The sequence below is a fragment of the Cebus imitator genome, unplaced genomic scaffold (genome assembly GCF_001604975.1).
Source record: "Cebus imitator isolate Cc_AM_T3 unplaced genomic scaffold, Cebus_imitator-1.0 Scaffold7, whole genome shotgun sequence".
Classification (NCBI taxonomy): domain Eukaryota; kingdom Metazoa; phylum Chordata; class Mammalia; order Primates; family Cebidae; genus Cebus; species Cebus imitator.
Window position 1 is genome coordinate 3,903,473 of NW_016107322.1, and position 23,113 is coordinate 3,926,585.

Below are 23,113 nucleotides of genomic sequence, written 5' to 3' on the forward strand. Positions count from 1 at the left end.
AAACAAGTGAAACACCACTATGCTGAGAGACTTGGCATATATATCCTATATTTATTTCCCCTTCTACTTCCCCCCAAAAACTATTAAGGAACAGTATGGATGGTTATTTAGATTTTTTTTCTCTATGAAGGTATTTTGGCATTTCATTTTATAAACTAGTTTTTAAAATTTTTAACATTATCAGGGATACATAGTAGTATTATGTATTATAACTATCTTATAAACAAGTCAAGAATGAGTCAAACATGTCCATTATAATTTTCATTCAGTTGCATAAATTTAGATTCAGCTTCTACTTACAACTAAAAGGGATAACTTCACCCTGTGAAGCTCAACATTACTCCTCATATAAAACACTCTGAGAAAATAACCCATTCATGGGAAGCTTGGTATTATCTATATAAATATTTTCTCATTCTTTCTTAACAAGAAAAAATATTTATATTGGAAGAAGACCAATATAGATAGCATAGACTTTTGATTATCGACTAAGCCATTGAGAGCAGAATGAAAGCAGCAAAATATATTTGTGTAGTCATTAGTAAATCTCCAACATAAGCAAGCCTTGAAAAGACCATACTTGACAAGAACTTGCTCTTGTCACACTGAGCATTAGATTTTGACTAGCATTAGATTTTGTCATTTGGAATATAGTCAGTATGCTATACTTTCTCATTCTTTCTTAACAAGAAAAAATCAAGCATCTACAATAATGCTTGATGTGATTATTATGTTATGAAGATAACAAAAATATACATTAAAAATGACTGAACCAATTAACAAAATAAAAAATTCTTGTAATTTACTATATGAGGTAGGCAGGATTCTATGACAATCCCAATGACCCATGACCTTGAATAGTGCCTTCTTCATGAGTATGAGTGGGACCTATAACTTGCTCCTGAAAAATGAATATGGCAAAGGTGATGAAATATCCCTCCTGTGATTATATCGTGTTATATGACAAAGATAAAGAGATTTAGAAGGTGTAATTAAAGTATCTAATCAATTGAATTTATGTTAACTAATGGAGATATTATCCTGGATGAAGCTGCATAAGCAGATAAGCTTTTTAACACAGGGTACGTATGTCAGAGATGTAAGAAGTTAAAGGGATATTATATATCTGGTTTCAAAGAAGTAAAAAGCCATGTTCTTAATTGCCTATTTGGTGGAGGGACCTCGAGGAGCTGAAAGCCTCTCAGATCTAAAGCTGCAAGTAATTGAATTCTGCCAGTAAACTGAATGGCAGATTTCTCAAATCCCAGGAAGAAAATAAAGTGTAATAGTAAAGTTAACTGTCTCAGTTAAAGACAATATAATTGTATTTTTCGTTTGTAATTGTTTTCTTCTAACTAATTTAAAAGAAAATTGCATAAAACATCATGGAGAACTATTTTGACAGATTTATAATGTATAAAGTTTCACATGAATGACAATAGTCCAAAGGATAGAGAGAAAATGAAGTTATATAAGAGTGAAATTTTGATATGTGGTTGAAATTAAGTTGGTATTAACTGAAATAGAGTGTTATAGACTAAGATGTTAATTGTAATCCCCAGGGCAGCCATTAAAAAGACAAAAATAAGGAAATTACAAGGAATTAAGACAGTACACAGAAAATACCTATTTAACCCCAAATAAGCCAGTAATAGAGTCATACAAAACAAAAAAAGGCCTAAAACTTATAGAAAATAAAAATCAAAGTGGCAGACTGTTTAATCAGCAATTATATTAAATGTAAATGCTTGAAATACGCCAATCAACACACAGTTTGGCAGAAGGAAAAAAGTGACATGTAACTATTTTCTGTCCACAAGTTTAGATTCAAAGACACAAACTAATTTGAAAATAAAAGATGAAAAATTATGTACTATACAAAGAGCAATCGAAGGAGAACTGCAGGGGTATACTAATATCAAAATAGGCTTTAAAATAAAAACAAAGATATTTGATAACAGTAAAGGAGTCACTCCATCAGAAAGACATTAAAAAAAAAATACATGCACGAAAAAGCCCCAAAATGCAAGAAATAAAAACTGATAGGATTGAAGAGAGACATAGACAATTAAAGAAAATCTGGAATCCAATATCTCATTTTCAGTAATGGATAACACAACTAGTACAAAATTCAAAACATAAATGTAAGACTCGAACAACACTGTAAAAATAACTGGATTTAATAGCTAGAGAGCAATAACAGAAGGAAATTTGGAAAATTTACAAATATGTGAAAGTTATGTAATAGACTCCTAAAAAACAAATCAGCCAAAGAATCAATCACAAGGATATTCAGAAAAACTTTGAGATGGGTGAAAATAAAAACTAGCCTAGCGAAATTTATGGAATACACCTAATGTGGTGCTTAGAAAGAAACTGATAGCTGAAAAATGATCATATTTTCATTCTATATTAAAAGAAAACCTAAAATAAAAAATTATCCCTTTAAAAAATTAGAAAAATCAGTGGAACCTAAACAAAAATAAGCAAAAAATAAAGATCACAGCAGAAATTAATGAATAATAGAAAAACAATAGAAACACTTTAAAAAGAAGTTGTATTTTGAATCCTGTGGTTCCAAAGACTCACAGTTCCTGACTTCAAAACTTACTACAAAGCTACAGTGATCAAGATAATGTGGCCTTGGTATACGGATACATAATAGATCAAGTTAATAAAAAAGATCAAGAAAATGGCAAAACTTTAGGTAGATTAATCAAGAGAAGACTCAAATTACTAAACCAGTAATGAAAGAGGGAACATTACCGGTTACCTTACAAAAATAAGAGTTAAAGAATATAATTCACAATTACATATTAAAAAGTTAAATAAACAAAATGGACAATTTTCTAGAAAGACACAAAAAATACCAAAACTGACTCAAGAAAAAATAAAACATCTGAATCAACCTATAACACTAAGGATTAAATTAGTAATCAAAATTTTTTTTACAAAGAGAAGCATAGCCTTTGATGGTTTCACTGGTGAATTCTGTCAAACATTTAAAGAAGTAAGACCAATTCTTCACAAACTCTTGCAAAAAAAAAGTGAAGAGGAAACACTTCCCAACTTACTCTCTAAGGCCTGTATTACCAGAATTCAAACACCAAAGACTAGAACAACTAGATATCCACAAGCAAAAGAAAGAAATTGAACCCCAATCATACATCATATAAAAGAGGTAATTAGGCCAGTCACGGTGGCTCACTCCTGTAATGCAAGCACTTTGGGAGGCTGAGGCAGGTGGATCACAAGGTCAGGAAAACAAGGCCATCCTGGCCAACATGGTGAAATTCCGTCTTTACTAAAATACAAAAAATTAGCTGGGCATGGTGGCACATGTCTGCAGTCCCACCTACTCAGGAGGCTGAGGCAGGAGAATCACTTGAACCAGGGAAGTGGAGGCTGCAGTGAGCTGAGATCACACCACTGCACTCCAGCCTGGCAACAGAGTAAGACNAATTAACATGTAAGAGCTAACCTACAGAACTCTTAAAATATATATATATATATACATATATATATATACATATATATATATATATATATTTGTGATCTTGCATTAGTCAATGTTTCCTAGACATTACATAAAAGCACAAGTGACAAAAGAAAAAAAAAATAACGTTTACTCCATCAATATTAAAGCATGGATTCAAAAGACATCATCAAGAAAGTCCAAAGACAACGCATGTAATAGAATAAAACATTTGCAATTCATACATTCAATAAGGAACTAGTATCCAGAATAAAGAACTCTTACAATTCAACAATAAAAAGACAACCAAATTTTAAAATAGGCAAATTATTTGAATATAGATATTTCTCCATGGAAGCCATATTAATGGCCAATAGGCACATGATAAGATGCCTAATATTAATCATTAAATGAGATACCACTTCATACACACTAGAATGGCTAAAATAAAAAAAAATAGACAATTACTAGTGTTGGCAACTCAAGTCCTGAAGCAAGAATGCTTGGATTTAAACTTAAATGCTGCCACCCACTGACTATGACCATAGACATGTTAGTCAGCCTCGCCAGATATATTAGTCAGGGTTTTCTAGGGGGTCGGACCTTATAGAATAGATGTACATATAAAAAATACTTTATTAAGGAGTACTGACTGACATGATCACAAGGTGAAGTCCCACAATAGACCATCTGCAAGCTGAGGAGCAAGGAAGCCAGTTCAAGTCTCAAAACCTCAAAAGTAGGGAAGCCATCAATGCAGGCTTCAGACTGTGGTTGGAAGGTATGGAAGCTCCAGGTGTAGGTCCAGCAGTCCCAAAGCTGAAGAACTTGGGAGTCTGATATTTGAGGGCAGGAAGCATTCAGCACAGGAGAATGATGGAGGCCAGAAGATTCAGCCAGTCTAGTCTTTTTATGTTCCTCTGCCTGCTTTTATCCTAGCCACGCTGGCAGCTGATTAGATGGTGCCTGCCCAGATTGAGGGTGGGTCTGCCTCTCCCAGTCCACTGACTCAAATGTTAATCTTTTTTGGCAACACCCTCACAGATACACCCAGGAACAATGAACAGTTTGTATTTTTCAATTCAATCAGGTTGACAATATTAACCATCACACCAGTTCTCAGTTTTCTCATTTGCAAAAGGGTACAGATAGCCTACTTACATCATAGGCTTGTTTCAATGTTAATTTAAATAACAAAGATAAAAGGAAAAAATAAGCAGAGATAAAAAGATGAAGTGGTGAATTTTAAAATGGTAGAAATAAATCAAAGAGCTGATCCTTTTATAAATCTTAATTTAAAACACCTCAGTAAAAACTCTTTCCTGTCCCTTCATCCAAAACATACATACACAGGCACACACACACACACACTTAGAAATGGGAATAGTGAAATAACTTTTTATTTTAAAAGACTGAATAATTCTAAGATTGAATTTTTTCTCACCTGTATACAACTATATTTGAAAACCTGATTAAATAAACATATTTTTAAAACATAAATTACCAAACTGACTCTGAAGTAGAAAAACAAGTTGTTTTACCAGGAAAGAAACTAAAAAAAAGTAAGAAGTCTACTTCCATTTCTATAAAAAAATTCCTCAGAAATTTCTAGGCTTAATACTTTCATAGGTACATACTAGCAAACATTCATGGAACAGAAAACTCCATTGTTGTTTAAAACACTCAAAGTATAAGATGGAAAATTCTTCACATTTCCACGACATTGGTCCCAAAACTAAGACAAGGCAATAAGACGAATCTATGGGATCAAGGTTATCCACAAATAATGATTTAAATTAATAAATAATATTATAGTACAAAAGAATTCAGTAACATCAAGTAAGGTCACTTCAAGAATATCAAGTTGATAAAATCTGAAAATCTGTTAATATAATTTAACAAAATAATTCACAAGACAAAACATGTGTTGTGAAATAGAAATAGATACCCTTTGTATCATACAGACACACTTACATATATCTCAAAACCAGAGTTAGCATTGTTTAATGGAGACATATTATAAACATTCTCTGGTAGGCAGAATTCTATGATGGACCCCAAGATTTCTACTTCCTAATGTTCATGCCTCATACAACTCCCTTCCTTTGAATGTAGTTAGAACCTGTAATGATGAGAGGTATTGCTCCCTTGATTGTACCATGTTACATGGCAAAAGGGATTTTGTATGTATAATTAAGGTTACTACTCAGCTGATTTTTAGTTAATCAAAAGGAAAATCCTCCAAAGGAGGCTGTCCTAATCATAAGAGCACCTAGAACTTCCCTGGAAGATACATTTGAAGTATAAGAGGTGGAAGGCTTGTGGGGCACATGTGGCAAGGAAGAAACTGTGGTCAGATCCTAGGAACTAAGAGCATCACCAGCTAACAAACAGCAAGAGAACAGGGTCCTCAGCCCTAGAGCCACACAGAACTGACTTCTACCATCAATTATAAGAACTAAAAAAAAGACCGAAATGGAGAAACCCCATCTATTAAAAATACAAAATTAGCTGGGCATGGTGGCACATACCTCTAATCCCAGCTACTCAGGAGGCTGAGGCAGGAGAATGGCTTGAACCCGGGAGGCGGAGGTTGTGGTGAGCTGAGATTGCACCACTGCACTCCAGCCTGGGCAACAAGAGGAAAAGTCCATCTCAAAAAATAAAAATTTAATTTAATTTAGTTTAAAAAATGACTCCTATCTCCAGAAAGAGTGCAGCCTGGCTCAGAGCTTGATTCCAGCCTTACGAAACCCTGAGTAGAGAATTCAGCAAAGATTTCTGATCTATAGAAACCACAGAATAAATTTTTATGGTTTTAAGCCTCAAGTCTGTAATAACTCGTAATATAGAACCAAAAGCCAATATACTTTCTAAGTTAAAAACAAAACAATAAGTTCCAACTTAACATTCTTCTTAAAATAATAGTATAGCAGGTAGTATTTTCTCAAAATGGCCACAGGAGTCATTTAATTCAATACACCCTTCTAGGACTTTCTCATTCTCTCATTAACAGGTGGAGATTTATTTCCCCTGCCACTGAAAGATGGAAGGTGGTTATAACCCTCTTCATAAATAAAAAGCAACAGAAGTGACACTGTTTGAATTCTGAAATTAGGTTGAGAGGCAGTTTGGCTTCACGTGGCTCCCTCCTTCTTGAGAGACTCTGTCTTGGAAGCTGGCTACCATGTTGCAAAGCGGCCCATTGTCCAGACTTTTAGCCATCCCTGCTGCCCTGAGCAGAACACAGATGATCTGTCTTTACCAACTGCTGCTCAAATTGCAGATTTTTGAGCCAAATAAATACTATTGCTGTTTCAAACCATTATGTCTGAGTTTTTGTATGCAACAATAGATACCAGAATATGTACTAAAAGTCAAAGGAAAAGCACTTTAAAGACTAAAAGGAGGCAAAATTATCTTTATTTAAAATGATGAATCACATGATTATAAAACAGAAAAACCGAAGTCGATCAATAAAATAAAAACAAATATAAAATACAAGTGAGTTTTGTGATGATGATTTTTTTGTGTCAAGAGGGAATGATGACTTGTATGAGTACAGTTGTTCTCAACCAGAGTTGACTTTTTTTCCCAAATGATGACTGTCAATGTCTCGAGACATGTTTGTTTCACAACTTGGGGAAAGCTACTGACATCTAGTGAATAGAGGTCAGAGATGCTGCTAAGCACCTTATAATGCACAAGACAATCCCCAGGCTAAAAAATTGTCCATTCCAAAATATCAGTACCACTAAGCTTGGAAAAACTGTACTAGTGTGATGGCAACAGAGATAGAAAAGAGTGGACATATTCCAGATATTCAAGATATATATCAGAGGTGAAGTCAAAAGAATCACTTGGGGGAGAACTTAGAAAGAGAACAGTAACCCCTGACTTTTTGCCTGGATGGCGGAACCATTCTAAGTGAGAAGAACTGTGGGACACACAGAGCTCTGGGTTTGGAGTAATCAACAGTTTTGTTTTAGCTAATTTAAGTCTGAGATGTCAATCACAAATCTAAGTAGAAATGTCAAATAAGCAGTTAGATAGACAGGTTTGGAGCCGAGGAAAGGCCAGGGTTAATGATACAAACTTGAGAATCATTAGGATATTTATCATTCAATCCTCACAAAAATCTTATGATGTAGATGTCATACTCACCCAACAATTGAGGAAACAGAAGCTACAGGAAAAGTTAAGTCATGGAATTAGTGATTGGCAAGGCTAACCTTTGAAACTAAATTTGTCTAATTCCAAAGCCTTTGCTTTTAACCACTAATAAAAAAAATTAAGTTGACTAGCCAAAAGCACCAGACTCCTCAGTTGTGTAGAAGAGAATGAAGAGTTATATCGGAAACCAGATCCTTGACTTTTGAGTGGTCTAGATCCCACTTATATTGTAGTTATTTTAAAGTGCAACTGCAATTTTTTAAGCTTCCTTGAGATTGAATTCCTGGCTTCATGCTTGCAATGAATATATCTTAATTAAATCCCTCCTGAAGATTTGCATTTACTTGCCATCTGGATTGAAAGAGCAGCTCAGAGACTTTCAATTTAATTGAGGTGCAAGCCCTTTTGTTTGGCCCTGTGCTGCTTGGCAGCCTGGGTCCTGTTGCTGCTGTCTGGGGCAAGCTTTCCTTCAGCCTGCAGTCAGCAAAATGAGACATCAGGAATAGTGCTGATGCCTGGACTACTGCAACCCAAAACCACTTAATTAATATACAGATTTAATGTATTTTGTAATTAAAATTTAATTCTTTTAAGATAGACAATAGAAACAACTCCTTTTGCAAGCGTTTAATCCATTGTGCTATAACAAATGAAGTTGCAAAGGGAATTTAGATGGGGTTGTTCTTTTTTTAAGCATTAATCACACTGGGGATCAGTAAAACGATAACATGTGCTTATCTGTGGTTGATTAACCAGTATTCCTGCTAAGTTTTGAGGCTTCTCTTTATAGTGAAAGCCTTTTTTTTTTAAATCACAGAAACCTGTACTAAGAAATTCCCCGCTAAAAATTGAGATTATCATTAAAATATAAACAATACCTCAAGAAACTTAAGCTAGCCCCCACACAAGCAAAAATGTGAAAATTTAAGTTAGCAAATGAACTATAATCCAAACCACATTTTAGCCCCCTGAAACTCTTAGGTTTAAGTAATTTTCCAACAACTTCATAATATACCATTTGAAAAGATAAAACCTAATACCCATTTAGTAACAAAGTATAGGGCCGGGCGCGGTGGCTCAAGCTTGTAATCCCAGCACTTTGGGAGGCCGAGGCGGGTGGATCACAAGGTCAAGAGATCGAGACCATCCTGGTCAACATGGTGAAACCCCATCTCTACTAAAAATACAAAAAATTAGCTGGGCATGGTGGTGCGTGCCTGTAATCCCAGCTACTCAGGAGGCTGAGGCAGGAGAATTGCCTGAACCCAGGAGGCGGAGGTTGCGGTGAGCCGAGATCGTGCCATTGCACTCCAGCCTGGGTAACAAGAGCGAAACTCCGTCTCAAAAAAAAAAAAAAAAAAAAAAAAAAAAACAAAGTATAGAGCCTAGCAGAATTTTGGTTCTAGTTATATCTTCCCCAAAACAAACAAAAAGAGTTTCCCTGTCAAATTTGAGAACTATCTTTCATATTTATTGTTTAGGGGAAAAAAAGGCAATTTAAAAATTCTGCAGTTATAACTAAGAAGAACAAACAAAATGCTTTAATTTGTTCAGTCCAATATTTCCAAATGTTTTTAGTCATGTAACTTTTTTAGAAAGTGATACCTATTAAGATCCTCCAAAACTAATATTCTAAGAAGGAAATTTAGAGAAATACTTGATTCTTCCACCCAAACTTTGATATTTATTCATTTAGAAATGCTATTAAAGTGTAAATAAGTTGCTTTCCTGACTTATCATAATTCAAAATATTCACTTATGTATATGTACCAAAACCCATGTACAAAAATTTTTATAGCAGCACTATATGTAATAGCCTCAAACTGTAAACACTCTGGTATCCTTTCAGTGGAATGGATATATAGATATAGATGATATATAGATAGATAGATAGCTATAGATAGATACAAATGTAAATATGGATATATAGATATATATGGCATAAGCGTTCAATGGAACACAGTATAGCAATCAAAATGAATGTATGAACCTGAGCATGTTGGTACATACCTGCAGTCCCAGCTACTCAGGAGCCTGAGGCAGAGGATTTCTTGAGCCCAAGAGTTTGAGTCCAGCCTAAGAAATATAGTGAGGAGACTATCTCAAAAAGAAAAACCAGAAGAAAGAAAGAAATGGATGACTAATAACACAATATGGACAAGTTGCATAAACATCATAGCAAATCAAAGAAGATGACATAGAAGAATATATAGTACGTAATTCTATTTAATTGAAGTTCAAAAATAGTTATTATGGGTTGAATTATTTCCTCTGTGTCACATTCATATGTTGAAGATTTCACTTCCAACACCTCAAAATGTGACCTTTCTTGGAAATAGGATCATTGCAGATGTAATTAAGTAATATGAAGTTATACTGGAATAGTGTGTCTAATTCAACATGACCACTGTCCTTATTAAAGGGGTAAATTTGGACACAGACACAAGCACACACATACATACATGCACACACACACACAGAGAAAGAGAAAAAAAACACCATGTGAATATGAAGGCGATCAGGTTGATACTTCTACAAGCCAACAAATACCAAAAATTGTCAGCAAACCACCAAGAAATAAGACCAGGAATGAAACAAATACTTCCTCATGGCCCTCAGAATGAACTAACTCTGTTAACACCTTGATTTTGGGCTTTTAGCCTCCATAACCATGAGCCAATATTTTTCTGTTGTTTACGCCACCCATTTTGTGGTACTTTGTTATGATAGCCTTATCGAACTAACACAATGGACAAAATCACTTCATGGCATTACAGGTCAGGATAGCGATTATCTCTGGGTATGTAAGGGAGGAGAGAGGGGGCCGGTGACTTGTAGAGAGCAAAAATTACGGGTGGAGGGTGGTAGTACGCATCTGGGGAACTGACGATATCTTATGAATGGTAATAACATGTGTATGTTATTTTGTGAAAGCTCAACCAGCTGTCCACTTAGGATTCACATGCTTTTCAGTTTGTAGGTTATATTTGAATACATGCATTTGTTTAAAAAGGAAATATTTACCAATAAACGAACACAGTCCTACCCTTAAGAGCATTCAGTCCAGAAAGAGATGCAGACAAGGCAAGAGTGAAATAACTTCTGATGAAAGGTTCAGTACAAATGCAGTAGAAACACACACAGCCTCATGGTGGGGTATAGGGAGGATTCAAAGAATAAAATTCCATGAAATACTTAATGACAAAAATCTAAGACTTGAAGAATGAGTACAAACAGAGAAGTGAACAATATGTTATATCAGAGCAAACAGCATGTACAAGGCAAAGGAAAAAAATAAGTAACAGAAAGCATGACCCATTTAAGGAACGAAAAGTTCCATTTGGCTGACTCTCAGAGTGGAAGATGTGCAGTGTGAAAAGAGAAAGTGGGAGAATGAACAACAGCTAGAGAATGGAGGGCTTTGAAAGAAGCTAGAAAGCATTGTAGGCATGACTATAACTTAATTGAAAATCAAATACTATATCTTCAGGCGTTTATGAAATAGCATGTATAAATGTATGAAAATACGTCTTTCCCTTTGCAAGATGGAATTAAACTCTGCAAATATCTGGAAAAGCTTCTTTGATCAAGCTAATCATAGTGTTCATGTTTTACAAAGAACCAGTACCAAAGGCAGGGTATGTGTTTTATGCCTTTACATCTATAAGGAACTTAAACAAATTTAAGAAAAAACCCACAAACTACCCCATTAAGAAGTAGGCAAAGGACATGAACAGAAACTTTTCAAAAACAGATATACACGCACCAAGAAGCATGTGAATAAAAGCTCAAAATCGCTGTTCACTAGAGAAATACAAATCAAAACCACAATGAGATACTATCTTACACCAATCAGAATGGCTACTATTAAAAAGTAAAAAAAATAATAATAATAATAGATGCTGGTGAGGTTGTGGAGAAAAAGGAACACTTATACACTGTTGGTAGGAGTGTAAATTAGTTCAGCCATTGTGGAAGACAGTTTGGCAATTCCTCAAAGACCTAAAGACAGAAATAACATTTGACCCAGCAATCCTATTACTGGGTATCTACCCAAATGAATATAAATCTTTCTGTTATAAAGATGCATGTAGGTCTAGGTTCACTGTAGCACTATCCACAATAGGAAAGACATTGAATCAACCTAAATGCCCAACAATGATAAACTGGATAAAGGAAATGTAGCATATATATATATACCATGGAATACTTTGAATCCATAAAAGCAGAACAAGATTATGTCCTTGCAGGGACATGGAGGAGCTGGAAGCCATTATCCTCAGCAAACTAACACAGGAACAGAAAACCAAAAACCTAATGTTCTTACTTATAAGTGGAAGCTAAATGTTGAGAACACTTGGACATATAGAGGGTTGCACACTGGGGCCTTTTGGAAGGTGGAGGGTGGGAGGAGGGAGAAGATAAGGAAAAATAACTAATGGGTATGAGGCTTAATACCTAGGCGATGAAACAATCTGTACAACAAACCCCCGTGACATAAGCTTACCTATGTAACAAACCTGCACTTGTATCCCTGCACTTGTACCCCTGAACTTAAAAGTTAGAAGAGAAAAAAGAAAAGGAATAATACTATTTTACTCCCAAAATAATTTAGAGATCAGTTCTAAGAGTATTGATTTTAAAATTAAATGCTGCTGCCTTTAAGACCTTTTCCCTTAACTTACCAGCTATGTGACCTTGTGTAGATTACTTTATCTGTCCAGGTGTTAATTTCCCACCTGTTATTTAAAGAAAATGATAGCACCTTTCTTCTAAGATTGTTGAAAGGATTAAATGAGATATTCAATAAATAATTGTATGAGTTTACTGTTGCTACTATGTCAGATTATCACAAATTTAACAGTTTAAAAGAAGACAAAATTTTATCTTACAGCTATCTAGATCTAAATTCTGATGAGGATCTATCCAGGTTAAAAGCAAAGTGTTGGCAAAAATGTGTTCCTTTCTGAAGACATTAAGAATACACTTCCTGGCCTTTTCTATGTTCTAGAGGCTGCCGATATTCCTTGGCTCATGGTCTTTTTCCTCTGTCTTCAAAGCCAATAGCACCAGCAGGTTGAGATCTTCTCATGCTGCCATCTATCTGATTCTCTGACCACAGCTGGGAAAAGTGCTACATTTTTAAGGACTCACATGATTAGACTGGGCCCACTTACAGATCATTTGTATCCCAAGGTCCTTAAACCTAATCACACACGTGAAGCCCCATTGGCCATTCAAAGTAATATTCACAGGTTCTGAGGATTAGGGCATGGGCAAAACAGGGGGATGAGCCTGCTTACGAAAATACTAAACACAGTTCTCAAATGTAGAAAGCTCTCAAAAATCATCAGCTTATTTTTAAATTCTTTCTTTTTTTTTGACAATTAAGTCATGAGTTGGTATAAAAAATTCATGCCAATAATATTTGAAGTTCTCCTATAAAACTAAGGATTTCAATATTTAACACTGCATCTTTAGAAAACAGTTATCTCAAAACAGCAGAAAAGTTTTCAATAAATGGTGGTGGAGGGGAACAAAATAGATCCCTTATTAAATCATCACTATTGCAACTTTATATATCAGTTAAATCTCTGCCAAACATTTGTGTTTAAACATACGCCAAAAGTTTTCTTGCCCTATGCCAGGGTTTGTCAGCCTTGCTGATGTTGACATTTTGTGCAGGGTAATTCTTTGTTGGCAGGAGGCCTTTCTTATCCTGTGCATTGCAGCGTGTGTGGAGCCTTCTTGGCCTCTTCCCACAAGCTGGTGACAAAAATGTCTCCAGATATTGCCAAATGTCCCTGAGGGTAAAAACTGCCTGCATTTAAGAACCACTGCTCCAAACTAAAATGTATTAACTGTCTGGTTAATGGAGTCGCATTTAAGGAATTCCACTGAAAGAAAAGCCAGAAAATGCTGTCAAATGTTAGTAAAACCCAAATCTACTTGCAATATGTACCACATTTTATTTGCCTACATGCATAATACACTAAGAAAACTGAAGAGTAAATATACATTCTGATGCATGCTTTTCTTAAAATGTCATTTTTCTCAGCAATAATATTGCCTAAGAACGTAAGTAAGATGAATAGAAAACATAAATGGAAGATGCAGGTGCAAATTAACATGAAGGTCTGTCTTCTAATTAAGTCTTTTGAATAAACTGTGCTTCTGTCTTACTACACCTCGCAAAGCAACATCAATAATGACTTTTTATGTGAAGCATCTTCTGTTGCCACTGTTAAAGTTTCAGGCAGATGCTAAAAGAGGCCATCTTCATAAAACTGAAGTTTGAGTAAAGAAAGGATGAATGATTTAATAGTACTCAAGATTGAAAGAGAGAAAATGATCTGCACAAAACCTATTGTACACCAGGCTCTGAATATTTTTCTCATTCATGAAACGTAGTAATTGTCTTCCATTGTTACTACAACTACTCAAAACAGCTTGCTTCTAGTGTCCCGGCAGCTCCGCTAATAGCATGCACCTGAAAACAACAACAACAACAAAAAACCGCCCTTTTGGAATCTTGTAAGATTGAGATGAATCCTCAAATAAAGCACATTATAAAATCATTTCAATGTTTCTTATTGAGCAATTTGTTATTGACTTTCCTTTTCTCTCTGTTTTTTTTGCTTCTTTTCCAGAATAGTTTTGTTTTCAGTTTTCTAATCTATTTTGCCAACATTGTCTTTAAAAATGGTAAACCCAGAAAGTTAGAATTAATAATAATGATATTAATCCTACGGCTAGATTCTATGTACAAAATGTTATATAGATTATGACCATTTGATAAATATCAAATTGAATAGAGTTATATAATCTATCCCAAAATTTAGCAAAATAGTGTTACTATAAACCAAGCCTTCAGTACTTAGGTCTAGCCAATATAATACACAGCTATAAAAGACTTGTGTAAACACTGGATGTTATCCAGTAATTACCAGAGATGATGAGATAGTTTAGAATATGACATTTTTCACTCACATGTTATGACCCAAATGAGAACATCTGCCTAAAGGCATTATGGTTAGGCCATCTGCTGTTTGGCTGACACAACCTGCCTTAATGAAGAGAAATAAAGTCTTCATGGAGATATGTACAAATGGAATACATCTATAATGTTACAAGTGAACTAAATAACAAAAATATCATTGTATTTTTCAATTTAACATTTGTTCTCATCACTGTTATCAGAATATGTAATCTCATTCCTTTTTGACCACAAATAAAATTTTTTTCTGCATAATTCCCAAATGCATAATGACCAGTAAGCAATATTGACTGCAGCTAGGAAGATACTCTCAATTGGGTAATAAATAAATACACCATAAACATCACGACAGATTGTGTTTTCAAATATAGCCACAACATATCTTCCATCTTACACAACCTTGCTTCTACAACCTAAACTTTGCACTCCTCCAACTAAGAGGTGCATATGTCCAGTCCTTTTAAATGTAAGCAGGTGTGTGACTCGCCTGTAATCAACAGAAGAGGGGGCAATGACAGGAGTGGTCCCACATGGTTCCTAAGGTAACTTCTGCCTTCTTCTCTGCAACACTTAAACTTGGAACTTTGAACTTGCAGGTAATCTGCCATGCTGTCAGGAACTTAAGAGGCCACTCAGAGAGGCCAAGGATAGGCATACTTGCTGGCACTCCTAGACTTTGGGTCTTGCCAGCCAAGGTTGACATGAGAACAAGAACAACATGAGTGAACAAGTATCAGATGACACTAAGACCCAGACATCCCTCCTAGCTATTGAATCTTCTAACTGAAGCCCCAGATATTGTATAGCAGAGGAGGGCCATGACCAATCTGCCCTTCAGAAACTCCTGACCCACAGAACCAATGAGCACAATAAAAGCTCTTTTTATGCCACCAAGTTTGAGTTGGCTTGTTTCGTGCCAATCATCCTGGAACAAACAGGCTAACATAAGCAAACATATTTTAGTTTGATGTTCATATTAAATTTAACAGGAATAACAGCAACAAATCCATGAGTAATACTGAACTTCATTGATACTTTGTTGACCCAAAAAGTAGACTTAAAATCTGGTTCCTCCAAAGTTTGCTTTACCACTTATATGAATGAACATGGATGAAACTGGAAACCATCATTCTCAGCAAACTGATACAAGAACAAAAAACCAAACACCGCATATTCTCACTCATAAATGGGTATTGAACAATGAGAATACATGGACACAGGGAGGGGAACATCACACACCAGGGCCTTTTGGGGGATGAGGGGCTAGGGAAGGGATACTAGGGTGTGCAGGCATTGGGGAGGGATAACATTAGAAGAAATACCTAATGTAGGTGATGTAGGTGGGGGGATGGATGCAGCAAACCACCATCGCATGTGTATACCTATGTAACAATCCTGCATGATCTGCGCAGGTACCCCAGAACTTAAAGCATAATAAATAAAAACATATATATACATATTTTTAAACATTAATATTTAAATTTCATTTTAAATTGACAAATAACTATATACATATTCATATTTATTTATAGTATACTCCACAACATTAGGCTGGGCAAAGATTCCTTGGATATGACTCCTAAAGTCAAAAGGCAACAAAAATAAAAATTAACAAGTGGGATTGAATCACACTGAAAAAATAAAATAAAATTTTTAAATCCTGAATTTGTAGGCCAATGCTAATTTTTAACTGTAACTACTTTTTTTTCTTTACAAGATAAATTAATTGAATATAAGTTGCCTTTAAGAGTGTCTTTATACCTGTGCAAAATTTTCTTCAGAAAAATTTTCGTCAAAAAATTATCCCAGGTAGGGTGAGTCACTTTGGTTTTCCTTTCTACCCACGTCCAAGGTCAAAAGAAATATGTCAGGCCATACTTTAGCAGAGAATTTCCCATTGCTGTTGAGTATCTCACACTACAGACAGTTAAAGAGCGGTAGCACTTGGCTTCTGACCTGAGTATAAAAGTACTCCATGTCCATAGGGCCTTAAATTACTTGGTTCCAGGATTTCCTTTTAGCAAAAAGATGACCCTGAAACTTTAAAGCTATTTACTGTAAATGGCCTTCATCTAGCATTGCTTAACAATTTATGCTAGACTGCAAAAGACTAGAATTAAATCAGTAGTCTCCTCACAAAACTGAAAGACCGATACCTAAAGGCTCCCTTTGAAAACAACTTTCCGGTCAGGATTATTGTTTCCCTGGCTGTCTTTCTAATGCTGATAACCTCAGTGAGAGAAACAGCTTCCTGACTAAAGTGTTATATAAATAATACGATATAGCTGAAATCAATGGCCTTATATTTCTACCACAAGCTTTCTCTAACAACCTCAAAATCTTTCCCTCTGTTTTGTCATAGTTGAATTAAAATCTTTCTTGAAGGATGACTTTAAAATCTGGTTCCCCCAAATTTTGTATTATCACTTATATGAATGAACATGGATGAAACTGGAAACCCTCATTCTCAGCAAACTGACACAAGAACAAAAAACCAAACATCGCATGTTCTCACTCATAAATGGGTTTTGAACAATGAGAACACATGGACACAGAGAGGGGAACTGTTCTCGCTACTTGAAGACACAAATTTGCAGAATTAGAGGGAGGAGCCTCTTCTTTCCCAGCTCATATTTCACTGTAGGCCTGTTGCACCATCTATTCTCTTCTTTCTCTCCAGAGGGTATTCTGTAAGAAACTTTTGAGGGAACGAATAAATCCACAAAGCACATGAATTTTGGGTTCCTCCATGCCATTGAGCTTACAAGGACAGGTTCTCTCAAGGGAAAACTGAGGGTTTGAACAAATGTTTACGGTGTGTTCTGTATAGTGTATTTAATGTTATGTAATGGGGCTGGAATTAGGTCAGGCTGGCCTGTTAGCCTGTTTTCTTATATCAGGTTTATCAGGAATATCAGTGACACTTTGCTCCCTTCAACATGATTTTTACATCTCCCCTCTGTTTTCCAATTATAATGGAAAATATTATAATTGGAAGGTATAAAGAATAGTCACCTCTAGTGCCAACAGGATGAATAAATATGTCTGTCTAACCCTATAATATAAGCTAATTTTCAGGACATATTTGCTAGAAGCCTCTCCCAATTCCTTAACTCCCTAGCATTAATTCAAGTTTGTCCTTCAGGTCACAGCCAAGCTATGCCCTACATGATCCTGTGCCTGTTCACTATTATTATTCCAGTCTGCCTCTCGAAGCCTTCCCAGATACAATCTCTACATAGCCCATCATCTTATACAGACTTGACATTTTCTCCTACTAACTTTAAGCTGTTAGAGAGCAGTGAATACATCATTCTCATGTTTGTCACCCATATTTAATACATAATATTAAATACACTATACAGAACATACCATAAACATTTGTTCGGCAATTTTAGGAAGATGTGGTAGGCAGAATTCTACAGATGCTGCTCACCCAAGATTTCCTTCCTTTAGTTATTCAATCAAACATTAATCTAAGTATTTCTATGAAGTGAAATTCTGGAATTTAGGACAGCAGATGGAATTAAGGTGATTAAACAGGAAACCTTTTCTTGAGAAAGAAAAATTTTTCTTCTGTTCTCTGAATTCTGTATCTGGGGGCTTTTGAATTAAACTAAAATTAGATAGATGAACAGAAGAAAAGGCATACAATTTTATTAATATTTACATGAATAATAAATTGTGGAGAAGCAATGACTAGGAAATATATGGGGAAACTCATGAAAGATAAGGATTAAATTTGAACTAAAGGAAGATAAGATCTGTTCATGCAAACTAATCCTGGAGTCAACTCCCATCTTTGATGATAAGAGTTCTTGTCTCCCTGGTACAGGTGTAAGGAGTGAGGACCTCTTCCTAAAAAAAATGTAGTCCTGCTTTTAGGCAGATAAGAGGAGGCCAAAGAACTTTTTCTGTTTCTGTTGATTTTCAATTGCCTTCAGCTCAAAATAATCCTTGTGCTAAAGTGGCGTATTTTGGGGATGGCATAGTCTGATCCCCTTCACCTTAAAATGGAGAAATTATTTTGGATTTACCCAGATGAAATCAATATAATCAAAGTCCTTAAAAGCAGAGAAAAAGGCAGAAAAGCCATTGAAAGAGATACAGCAGGAGAGGGAGAGGGAGAAGTTATGAGGCAAAATGGGAGGTCAAAGAGATTTGAAGCGTGAGAATGACTCATCTTGTCATTTCAGGTTTTGAAGACAGAGAAAGGTGGCCATAAGCCAGAAAGTTTGACGGCTTCTGGAATCTAAAAATAAACCCCCAGCCTATACCCAACAGTCCTACAGTCACGTGGAACGGAATCCTGCCAACATTCTAAATGAGCTCTGAGGTGGATTTATCCCCAGAGCCTCCAGACAGGAAATCAGCTCTGCTGACACCTTGATTTTGACCTCATGAAACTCAGAGCAGAAAATCAGCTGAGCTAAGCTGTGCCTGGACTTCTGGCCTACTAAACTATTAGACAATAAACAGGTGGAGGTTTTCAAGTTGCTGAGTTTGTTATAATTTATTACAGCAGCAACAGAAACTAATGCAGAGTGTGTTAATCATAATGATAATTAATCAGTTATGTGTAGGTTGCTGCATTCAAGGGGACACTTAACAAGACAAATCATAGAAATCTCTAAGAAATGTCAAGACCAGGAGACAGCCCCAAATCAGGGCTTTACATCTTTGCTGATGATAATGGCTTATTTCTTCTCTTAACGTCTCGTCAGAAGATTTATTTGGAGTCCAATAGTTACAGTCTGGCAACACAAATATAACTATGTTCATATAGTAGGCAGAATTCTAAGATGGTCCACAGGATCTCCACTCCCTGGTACATATACCATGAATAATCCTTCCTCTTGAAGGATATGAACATGGTGGGATAGCTGCTCTCTTGGTTATGTTATATTATGTAAGATCCATCACAGCAAATTGGAGTGGGATTTTCCTGTTGTCTTTGAAGAAGCAACTGCCATGTTTTGACAGAGCCACATGGTCAGGACCTGAAAAAGTCCTTTAAGAGCTAACAGCAATCCTGGCTGGTAGCCAGGAAGACTAAAGACTTCTGTTTTACAAATGCAAAAAAAATTATTCCAACAACTTTTATGAGTTTGAAAGAGGACCCTGAGCTTCATATGAGAACCCAGCCCTAGCTGATACCTTGAGTTCAGCCTAGTGAGATTCTGAGGAGAGGACCCAGCTAAGCTGTGCTCAGACTTCTTAACTCAGAACCATGTGGAAATGAATAAATGTGTTTTAAACCATGAAGTTTGTGATGATTAAATTGATATGCAACAATATAAATCAAACACAGATTTAATCAATTCTTCCAAGCCTATTATTTTTTAGATGACACTAGAAAGTAATCACCCTACAGATGCATAGCCACCAGTCAATTGTACTGTTGAGACTAAAACCCTGGTTTGGCTTACCAAACTCAACTGAAATAATTCCTACACTCTAATACAGATAAGTTATACACAAATCCACATACACACATAAACACAGAGTTACATACATATTGCCTACCATGGACTGAATGTATCCCCCCAAAATCAGATATTACAATCCTAACCCTCAATATGATGGTATTAAAAGGTAAGGCCTTCGGAAGTGTGAGCTGAAAAAAAAAAAACAAAACAAAAAAAAACCTCTGTTTTTCCTCTGCTCTCACACCAAAACAGTCAACACAGAAGACTTCAGTGACCAAATGTATGGAGTATTTTCTCCACATACCAAGCAAGTAATCACTTCTGTAGTGGACCACAGTTGGGTGTCCTCCAATTCAGTTTTGACACTGTCTACCTAGAAATAGCATCAAATCCCACAGATTGAGGGCTCAGTCCCACATGACTATCCCCTGTCTGCAGATACCAGTTGTAAGTTGGGACCTCCGGAACTTCTGACTGACGATTTTTAATTGGAATTCTCATGACCCGTTTTTAGGATTTGATTAAATTGCTAAAGTGGCTTACATAACTCAGGGAAACACATTTACCAGTTTACTGTAAAGAATATTACAAAGGATACAGACGAAGAGATGTATGGGGTGAGGTATAGAGGAAAGAGTGGAGAACTTCCATGCCTTCTCTAGGTATGACACATTCTAGGAACCTCTATGGGTCCAGCTATACAGAAGCCCTTTGAACACTATCTTCTGGGCCTTTTATGGGAACTTCATTGGATAAGCATGATTGAAGCTGTGTATAAATGTGGCTGGATAAAAACAGTATGATCAGTAGGCTGATGGAGAAAACCAGCAAGGCCTGTCTGTTCAGATTTTTCCTGGCCTTTCTGTGCAGCATTTCTTCCTCCTGGATATGGGGAAGAACTTCTGAAATGGGAAATCTCATGACCTATGATAAGACAGGTAGGTCAGAGAATTTCTTTATGGCCAGCCCCAAGACAGAAAGGTGAAAATGATTCAAATGTATTTTTTGTTTCTATGGCCTGTTTTGGGGAAAAATAGCAAGGGTGTGGCAGTTATGAGCCAGGAATTGTGTATGTGTATCACAGGAGGTAATTAGGTGACGCAGGTGGAATTCCCCTGAATGGAAGCAGTGCTCTTACACAAGGGACATCAGAGAGCTTTCTTGTCCTCTTTTTCCCACATGAAAGTGCAATGAATTGGCATCAATCAATCTACAACCCAGAAAAGGCCCATCCCCTGAACCCAATCATGATGGCATTTTGATATTGAGATACCAGCCTCCAGAACTGTACTGCAAACCAAAAATAAAATTCTAAGGTTTCCCAACTAACTGAATGAACTTTCTCCTTGACCAGAGAACTCTTAAAATGTAACCTGGGAGACTGGTTTCGGTCATGATGGGAAGTGGGGTCAGACATGCCTCAGTATACCTCTCCAGCACTAACATCAACCAGACCTTAAGCCTGCTAAGAAGAATTTACCATCTATCCTCTCTGAGGCCTGATACCTGAAGGCTTCCTATGTACAATAAGAACTTAAGTCTCCACAATCTTTTATCTTAATCCAGACATTTCCTTTCTATTGATCCCAGGTCTTCAGATAAACTTGACCAATTGTCAACCAGAAAATTTTCAAATCTGTCTATAACCTGGAAGCCCCTGCTTCAAGTTGTCACACCTTTCTGAACAAAACCAGTATTTCTTTAATGTATTTTATTGAAGTCTCATGTCTCCCCAAAATGTGTAAAATCAAGCTGCATCTCAACCACCTTGGGTACGTGTTCTCAAGATCTCCTGAGGGCTGTGTCATAAGCCATGGTCACTCATATTTGGTTCAGAATAAATCTCTTTAAATATTTTACAGAGTTTTACTCTTTTTGTTGACAGTACAAAATACCTTTCTATTGTTTATGTGCCATCCAGTCTATGGGAGTTTGTTATAGTAGCCTGAACTGACTAAGGCATTGCCTCATCCCAGTTAGCCAATTTCCTATCAAAGGACAACTTAACTTACTGGACAGTCAGCCACTTAGGCCACTTCATCAAATTAACTTTTACAAAACAGATGCAATTCTCCTCAAGGAACTTAAAATTTTTTGATATGTGAAACTAATTTGATATTATAATTAAGATGTAACTTACCACATAGAAGTTTGAAACTCCTCTTGCCTATTTAGACTGCATAGAGTTAAAACAGCTCTGGCAGCTCTGGAAAGTTGAAAGACTAGACCTTGTGTATTCTCCATATGCAAAAGAAGGATCTTCACATAGACCGACCCATGAGACTCCTTCCCTTATAAAAGAAACTCCCCAGGCTGCGTGCAGTGGCTCACGCCTGTAATCTCAGCAATTTGGGAGGCTGAGGTGAGCCAATCACCTGAGGTCAGGAGTTCGAGACCAGGCTGACCAACATGGAGAAACCCTGTCTCTACTAAAAATACAAAATTAACCGGGCGTGGTGGCGCATGCGTATAATCCCATCTACTTGGGAGGCTGAGGGAAAAGAATCATTTGAACCTGGGAGGCAGCGGTTGCAATGAACCAAGATTGCACCACTGCACTCCAGCCTGGGCAACAAGAGCAAAACTCTGTCTCACACACACAAAAAAAATTATTGTAAATATTTGATAGATACAGTTATGGGGACCCTATGACATCTATTGCTCTGACTACCAGAGCTAAAAGAGCAATTGTGTGTATTTCTCAAGGACAGTGCTTTCATCTCTTGGACAAACAGCGATTAGGCATCAGGAGTGTGAGTGTGAGGACAGTCCATTCAGTGCCCCTTTTCCTGAGACTGCTCATGAGTGCCAATTATTGCCAGATGGAACCGTACTAAAAGAAGGCAACAGAGCAATTCATCTGAAAAGCAGCTTTCCTCTTCAAATGTCATTAAAGCTGAATCCAAAACCTAACTCTGATGGTTATGTTTTACTTTACAAATCAGGAAGAATTTAAACAGGACAGGAAAACAAATTCAAACAATGTTCAGCAAGGGAAAAAATAAATTCTCTGATTAGAAAGAAAGAAGGCCAGTTTTG